Genomic DNA, 7,587 nt, shown 5'->3' on the forward strand with positions numbered 1-7,587 from the left:
TATTATTCATAAAAGAAAAACATGTGGCAGTACGTGTTACAGAATCCTGTCTTCAGATGTTACCCTTCTGCTCTGCCTCCACAATAAAAGGGAGAAAACTTTGATTTTCTACAATTTGAAGAGAAACATGAAGGAAACAGCACAGCATTGTGGAAAGGGAAACAAGGCAGCAGAGACAAAGGTTATTTTGTAGGGTCACTGCTATAACTGTGTATTTGCATAGCACATTACTGTACATTCACAGAATTTGCTGGGAATATTTTAAACAAGTCTCAGATGGAAAATGCTTGGTTCTGTCATAGTTACCAAATAACATAACGAAAGCAAATTCAGTGGGTACTGGCTGTAATGAGCAACAGCCCCCAAAGATTCCCTGAGCTTCCCACTTGCAGCAGCATGAGAAACTACATTCCCATCCCACAAGGATTTTAAGGGAACAAATTCCCTCCCTCAACTAGTACAAAGTTGAAGTCTCAAAAGCACTTATGTCCTGGTTACCCAGCAAAAAAGTCGCTGGGGTCAGAAGAGTTTGGGTTTGACCTTTTTAACGTTTTAAATGAATCAATTGCTTCCCAATGAGAAGTTGCTTCAATATGAGAGTCAAACACTAACAGAGATGCTGAAACCAAACACTGACATTTGTAAAACTCTTTTCTGCCTTTGCATTCACATCTCAAGAAAAAGAAAAGATTCTGGAAAAAGATGCACATCTGGGGAATCTGTTTCCTGACAAAGCAGTGGTTTTTGGGATCCCTTCCCAAAGGGGTCTCTGGGCCCTATAACAATGTTGTCAACTTCTTGCCCACTGTGGATGACGGGCTGTTTTGGCAGCACCAGCTGCAGCAGGTCCCTTATGCTGGTGGCCATTCAATCCATGCAGATGAGGCATTATAACAACTATTTCAGGCCCCAAACCTCCTTGTCACCCCAACAGCCACCCTTCAGGTCTCCTGGTGCACCCAGATACAGGCTGTTAATCATAGCAGCACTCCCAGCCCAGCCCAGGGGATTAAAAACAGCTCCAGCTCAAAGTGGGGGATTTGTGCTCACATCCTCAGAGTTTCACAGGGGGCACATTTTGTTCCAACACCAGCAAATCCTTGGGTGGAGGCATGGGAAGGGGCAGCTGCAGGTATACCTGAAGAGGGGTTTCACTGCACACCCAGCTTCAAGATGATCCCTGCCAAAATGAGCCCAGGGAAAGGAGCAAGTGATGAAGAAGCAGACAAGGAACCTGCAGGAGTTAGGATCCTCTCTGTCAAGAGCAGCCAGGCTGGCACACACAGAGCACAGACACCAGCCAGGGCCACTGGGTCTGGATATTTCCTGTGAGACCTTTCTGGGTGCAGTTAAAATGCTGCACTTTCTGCTCATGGAAAAAAAGTGACAGAAAAGCAGTGAACAGGTTTCACCTGGGAATGCATCCTGACCCTTCAGCTGGGTGCTGCAGAGATGAGCAAATATCCTAACAAAATCCATACACTTTTAAAGAGAGCTGTTTTCAGTTAATCCCTCTGCTTTTATGGGGAGTCCCAGCATCTGGCAGAGCCCCCCAGCCCTGTGCCATGCTGAGTTCAGCTCCTCTGGCTGGGCAATCCTGCTTCTTCAAAGGAGGCTGCAAAGACCCTGCTTCATGGCAGGGCAAAGCAGCCCCAGGGTAGGAATCCTCCTCTCCTGCCTGCCCCAACCCCACGCTCATCCCCATCCAGGGCCACGCTCAGGGTTTACTCAGTGCCACACCGTGGCTATAATTTCAAACAGGGAAAGGTATCAACATCTCAAAACAGTTTAATTATTCTGAGAATGCTTAGCTATTAGCAAAGACAAGAGAGCTCAGGGCTATTTTTCAGCATTAATTTTCCATTTGAAATGAATTCCTTTTGGTTACACTTTTTAAATGTTTCTTTTAATTAGACGCAATTACTTCAGAAGAATTGCTTTTATTTCTAAGCCTGAGATCTCAATGATAAAGCTGTTAACTGGCTGAGCTGAATGCTGTGTATGGCTCATTTAGCTGGTACACTAAAGTATATTGAACTAGGAAATTATACAGTGAATCAGCTATTAATTCATTTTATGATCCTTTCACTCTAACATCCTGAATGAGATCTTTGGGGGAAATTTAGTCACAATACATATAATTGTTCAACTATATATATGCCACTGGTTTACTGCTCTGAGGTTACAGGCGCGGCAGAGATAATCAGAGTGAGCTGTGCAAACAGCATTGACTCCTGACTCTGGTGCTACAGGGAGCATCCTCAGAGCAGGGAGGCCCTGCAGCTGGGAGAAACAAAGCACAAGCCATGGACAGATCCCCTGTCCAAGGCTAGGAAAAATAAACCTGAAATTGTGCTGTTTGACAGTCCACACAGCAGTGCTGCCAAAGGAAAACCTGTGCTCTCCTTTCTAGGCCCAGTTGTGTTATCACAATGTTTGGGGCAGGCAGGAGCTGGCTGAGGACGACCAAGGATGGTTCATGTGGTGCTGGCTGAACTTCAAACCTCTGAAAACCACCTGAGAACTGCGAGTGAGGTTTTCTCCAAGGGTTCTGTTCCTTGGAGAAAATCACTACATTCCCTCAGACCATGCAGTACTTGAATCACAACTCATACCTTTCAAACTTGGTTGAATTTGGGGTTGGATAAGCAGCTTCTACAGTGCCAGCTGGTCCTGTGTGGGCAGGACCAGCCCTGCTGTGAAAAAACACCAGTGCAACACTGGATCCCCTTCCTGTGTGACCACGGCAGCACCTCACCCTGCAGCTTTGCCCTTTGTTTGGGTGTCTGTGTGCCTGGTTCTGCTGTGCGGGGCAAAAGTCACAGTGACAACACACATATCCCACCAGGGAGCAGGAGATGGGCTCTGACCCTTCACCAGCTCCTTAGAGCCTGCCTGGGAAATCTGTGCCTGGGCTGAGCCCTTTCAGCTTAGTCTAAAATCTTGTCCACGTCACTGCTGGATTTCAGGCCATTGATGATCTCTAGTGCTGATTTAAACTCATCCTCACATCTCAAGATATTATTAAAAAAGTCTGGTGGCCTAAAAACAACAACAAAAAAAAGGATTTGTGTTTCAGTTTCCAGGAATTTTCCTGTGGGGAAATGCCACCCCCATCCCACAGTCATTGTGGGAACCCAGCAAGAGCCCCTTATCCCAAAAGGCATTTTCCAGCAGATCACAAGCCCTTCTAGCATTGCAGCAGGGCTTTGGATGCATGTTAAGCAGTTGTACATACTGCAGAGTCACCATATGGATATCTTTGTAATTGAAAATGTAATGTAAACCTTGGCATCCAACGTTGTCTTCTGGAGAAATCATTGTGGAAATGTCATATAATTAATGAATTGCATCAGCTATCAGGGAAAAAGACATTTTAACCATGGGATCATGGGACTTTATTACTGTAGATGGACTAAATCTGTATCTTCCAGCATAGATCAGTCCTGACAAAAGTCTGAGGTTGCCAACTGGCCAGGTTTGTTTTTACTAACTTAGCTCTCTTATTATTTTAATGAAGTTCAACTGATGCTGCATAGAAGCCAACTTCTCTAAATGCTGCCAATAAATTAAAATAAAGATGTTGTGTGTGAAGATTGGCAGGTGTCTCCCTGCAGATTTTACCAAGCTTCCAAGCAGAGCCCCCACTTCAGCAAAATCTGTGGCCAAACGTTGCCTGTGGAAAGCAGCAAGGCAATGGAGCTTGGAGCAATTAGCAAAGTTGTAATTAGTGCCAGCTCAGCACCTACCAGCAGGGGTGTGGAGAGAGAGGGTCCCTTTGGACCATTGGGATGCAGGTCTAGGGTTTGTAGCAGGGGCTTTGGGCTGGTGCCACAGCCTCTGTGGGGACATGGGATGAGTCTCCTGCCCTGGGACTTTGGCCACATCAGTGTGAAGGTGACCATACTCAAACCTGCACTGCAGCTATAGCCAGGTTCTGTATGAAATGCAGGATTCAACAAAACCCACTCCCTGAGGGACTGATCCCCTTGTGACTACACCCAAGTGCCTGTGAGGCAGGCAGAGGAGGGCTCTGGAGCTGGGAGAGAGCCAGGCTGCAGGCGGAAGCAATGCAGCTTGTGTTTCCTCTGGCAGGAGGGAAGCCAGCCGAGATTTGCTCGCTCTGGGAATTCAGTGGCAAAGTGCCACTGCCACAGCCTACATGGGAGGAAGTTGTTGGGTGAGCACTCTCTGCAATCTGGGCTTTCCCAGGCACAGAGCTCTTGTTCTTCAAAGCATCTACAAGAGGTCAGAGTGCTCACACATCCTCCTGGATTAAGCTGCTGGATTTGGAGAAGAGCAGCCATCCATTCTCCCCCCTCAGCAGGGGAACAGCCCAGATCCTCAGGCAGGAGCCACATTGTCCTGCCCACACAGCTGTGACACCCAAATGTCCCCAGATGATCTTTGCTGACCTGTCTTGCAGCTCCAAGAAAAAGTGTTTGCTTAATCCACACAGGATTGTGTGGATTGTACTGTCCAGGAAGCAGAACTACCAGGGTTATAACAAAACTATGCATTAGTATAAATTGCTTCAGTTAATCAGCCATATAAATTCATACTAATGCAGTACCCTTAATTATGTTTACCAATTAACAAAGCAGCTTTCTAGTATTGCCATTTTCCATGTTTTCATACATTTAGCTGGTGACAAGTTTCAGTGAAATTCTTTGAAAATTCAGAAAGGCACCTGTGCTCAAGCACTCCTGCCACTTCCAGGAATCCATCCCAGGCTGGATAGCTATCCCTAAGCTTTTTGCTTTGCACTTTTTGTTACATTTGCACTTATAAATTCAAGCTTATTTTGGCAACTGAAACCACTTGAAAAGTGCTTTTCTACTTAAAAAAAAATGAAGTTACCTGAATTTTGCGCAACTTTGCAGCTGAACAGGCCCCATCCACCTCTGGTGTGACAGTCTTTGGCTACTGAATCCCATACTTGTCGCCACGGGCACGTCCATCTTGTCACCCTTTTCACAAGACAGAAAGAGTGGGAAAGGCTTCACAACTTCAGCTGGAAGCTCAGCCTGCACTGTGCCTTCCCTGCAGAATTGTCCGAGCCCTGCCTGGCCTCTACGTGCCAAGGACACACTCATGGGGATGCTCAGATCATTCAAACAAAACTTATTTTCCCCTTAGACCACAGCTGCAAGTTGAGTGAGCCTGGACCAATCCTTTAGGCTCTGCTCCAGCACCCCTGCTGGAGCTGCACACAGGCACTTGTGCTCTCCCAGCTCACACAGTTTATTTGTGATGTCCCCTTTCCCCTCCTCTGCCTCCAGCAGTCCAGACTTCATCTCCATTGGCACCTTCCTCCTGATTCATGGTGCTGCTTGACTTCATATCAAGCAGAGGATGGATATCTCTTTATCAAGAGAAATAAACCTCTCTCCAAAGGGGAAGGTGAACAGCCTATTGAAACACACAGCCCCACTCTCCTTCCTTGTATTGCTGCTGCCCAGAAACATACAGCAACAAACGATATGATTCAGTAAAGTTATTGAGTGCCAGGCCTTCACATTTGTCTTCCAGTGACTCTTAAGTCTTCCTTTTCTCTATTGAGTTCCATCTCATTGACTTCCTATAAACACTAATACAGAGCCACAGACCTGCAGACATGCCTGGAATACAACCCACACCTCACAGACACTGCCAGGGGCTGGGCTGGGCTCAGAAAGTCCAGACTAATGCGATACAACTACTACAGCATTCAAAACCATGAGTCTCCTCCATACCTCAAACAAAGCCAGGCTTATTTTCTATTTGTTTCCTTTTCATCTGTTCAGGAACTTGTTCTGCTTTTTGGGATTTTTCCTTTCTTTTTTTGCCTCAAATGGAAGCCAATATTTGCATGTATTCTCTCAATTCCCGAAGTTTTTTTTGGGGAAAACCACTCCCTGCCCCACATGGGCCCAGACAATGAAGCCACCAAGCAAGACAACTCACTGCATGACACGGAAATGCTGTTAATGCTAAACCAGGCTCAGAATTCAAAGCGTGCCTCTAATTAATCACCAGTTACCCGGTGTCTTTGGGCAGCATCTTCCATCTTGTTTCCCACACAATGGGCTTCCTCCCCCTTTGTAGTCACACACGTTCCTCTTCCTCCTGGGCTTGGCGACTTCCAGCCTCCTCACCCTCTCTCCTGCCATCCCACCCTCCCATCCATCCACCCCGTTGAAATATTAACCCAGGGTGGTGAATGGCTTTGCTGACTGATACGTAAACAAGTGTCATTGTAGCTACCGGTCTGCCACAGCCTCAGCCCTGTTTACATCTGAATGTTATCCCCCCCTCAGAGATTGCTGGGACAGCAGGGAAATGGACAGACAGAACTGCCAAGGAAGAGGAGCAAAATTAAGAACAGGAGCTGAAGCAAAGCTGAGGGGAGGAAATGGCCACGGGCAGCCTGTTTCCAGCAGCCCACCCTGCTACTGCATTTACTGCCCCGTCATTTCTACTGGATGAAACATCATTATGGGCTCCTGTTCCCATGTTCCCTACAAACTACTGCCCCCCCACCAGCTGTGCTCCCTTGAGTACATCAGATAGGGGTTATTACACTTTAGTATTTATTCTACTCACAGCTGCTGCTGCTGGGCTCTGGTGCAGGTCTTTCACAGGGAGGACTTTAAAAGCTGCTCTGTTGGACTGGTTTGCTCTTTGGGTTTGTGCAGTGCACATATCAAGAGAATAAATCCTCTGCCTCCTTCAGACAAGACCCAGCCCTTGTGCTCCTCATAGGTTGGACTTCTTAGCAAGTTTAATCACAGTTCTCAGCTTTCTTTGGGATTTGATTAGGAAGTGGCAGCCAGGCTGGTCATGGCAGAGGTGAAGCTATGAGTTTGTCTGTGATCCAAACCTGCCTGAAGGTTTACTGTGGATCCTGATCCCTGGCTGCCAGCTTGCTCCAAAGCCTTGTGCTTCCCAAATGCAGCCTTGCAGACTCAAGCACAGGTGGACACAGACCTCCCCATAAGCACAAGCACTTTCTTAACCCAGCGCTGGGGGAAACAGCAGCCTGGCAGGCAAGCAGTGCTGCTACCTGTGATTTTTCACACCTTCACAACCTACACCAGCTCCCACACTCTCCTCTACTTTCCAGTTACTCTTTGCGGGATAAAACAGAGAATGTGATAAAACATCTGATGATGCAGGTGGCACCATCTGCTCCCTCACCAGCTGCTGCTACCACTTCACCATGTTTCTCTATGAAATATTAGAAAACCAAGGTGACCACATAAGAAGCAGCTTTCAGGATGGTCCCAGCACAGGAAAGAGCACTTGTCTTGTTAGCAAGTCATGAACCCACAGCCACCAATTGTCATTCTTTTCCTATAGGCCAAGTGAGGTTCTGGTGTGATATAAAACTTGACACTGGTGGAATCTAACCAGTTCCCAGAGTGTCCAGTGTATCTCTACCCACAAACTTATTGCAGAGCTGAACACCAGGTCTCCAATATAAATCATGCAATGCACAAGCTGGAGTGACCACACTGAGGAGCACTTCAGCTTCTGTTCCATGAGTACCCTGAGGACACAGATTAGGTCTATTCTCCGTGCAGGATCTGTCAGATTGGTGCGTGG

Source organism: Corvus kubaryi, unplaced genomic scaffold (assembly GCF_017639235.1).
Source record: "Corvus kubaryi isolate FWS band 111438036 unplaced genomic scaffold, C.kubaryi_AGA036_p1.0 134, whole genome shotgun sequence".
NCBI lineage: Eukaryota > Metazoa > Chordata > Aves > Passeriformes > Corvidae > Corvus > Corvus kubaryi.